Raw genomic sequence first — 1,571 nt, forward strand, 5'->3', positions numbered from 1 at the left:
CTGCTCTGGAAGTTCCCTCACTTTCTAACCACTGCTTCTCCAGGCTGACTCTAGGCAGTCCACCCCTCTGCACCTGAGCTTCAGTCTTGCGACTTGGAGTTTTTGAGCAGCACCAAGCCATGAGAGTTCTTCCACAAAGTTAGGCTTACTCTTGGACAAGGATACTTTGATCTGGGAATGTGTGTGTGGATTCTAAAAGCCCTGTAGCATTTGGTGCTTCTCCTGTCACAATACACGCTTCTGTAATCCAGGTCTCAGATTTGGTCCTTGTTATTTTCCAGTATCCAACGCAGTACATGGCATATGGAAGATAGAGAATATTTTTTGCGTAAATGAAGGAATGTAGGTCTTTGGCTTCTTTCCTTCTCATTCTACCCCATTCCCAACTCCTCCTGAACTAGAAAGCACTCTGGGTAAAAACAGATGAGTCATAAAGCATGGCTGCAAAAGCAACCCTGTGAGCAAACAGATGCACATATGCTCCTCAGATGAACTTCTTGATATCACCGATTTGGAGATTATGATCAAATGCCAAATCTGTTGTCATCATATTTTAAAAGTTGTGGGGAGAACATTTCTGCCTTTTCATTTCTGCAGTCCGTCAAGACCATACTATTTAGAGTGAATAATGAGGTACAAATTTATGAATGGTTTTTGTTAGATTGGTTCAAATTTATAGCTTCGTGTTTTTGAATTTTCTGTGTTAGTCTGCCGATGATATTTCATTAATTATTTTTACTGCACCTCTGAGTTATATATTTGTTCAGTTGCGAGGAATTTAGTTGGTCATAATAGCAACTTAATTTTAACCTTAAAATTACCACGTGCAGACTTATAATGTGTCTAAAGCTGCACTTTTCTATAATGTTTTAATCTCATTTTAGGTAGTGATAATTAGAAGATAAATGAACCTCAAAAATTTCTTGAGTCTTCTTTTTTTTGGCCATGTCTCTGGCATGTGGCAATTCCCAGGCCAGGGATCAAGCCCGCACCACGGTAGCAACCTGAATGAACCACTGCAGTGACAATGCTGGATCCTTAAGTTGCTGCACCAAAAGGATACTCCTCTTGAATCTTTAAAAAACCATTTTGTGTGTACATTTTGTGATTAGTTCTACAAATGGAAATATACATTTATATTTAAAAAGTTGACAATGGACTTTACCTGGTTATTCTTTATCATTAGGAACATGGGGCACATGGCCTGTGCAGAAGTTGGTGACCTATAAAATAAAGGTGATTGGCAAGAAGAAAAAGAAAAGCGAATAGACTTCTCTAGTTTTTTTCTTTTTTTTTTTGAGTAAATCTGCTATTCTGTCTCATCAAGTTCCCAGATCACTTGGTGAATCTTTGAAGGCATTAGGAATAATGCCTGTTTACTAAACAGTGATCGCTAGAATAGATTTTGTAAAATGCGAAAGGAAACATTCTTCTATTCTGTGAAACTATCTTTTTACGTTTACTGTAAAAGAAGTAGTTATGACATGTGAAGTGACTTGTAATATACTAAGTACAACTCAGATGACATCAAGGAAACTGCGTAAAAGCAAATAACCCACTTATCACTAGTC

The sequence above is a fragment of the Sus scrofa genome, chromosome 15 (genome assembly GCF_054392235.1).
Source record: "Sus scrofa isolate SSC_HxYL_T2T_F1_AM1 chromosome 15, Sscrofa_HxYL_maternal_Yorkshire_Landrace_v2.0, whole genome shotgun sequence".
Lineage (NCBI taxonomy): Eukaryota > Metazoa > Chordata > Mammalia > Artiodactyla > Suidae > Sus > Sus scrofa.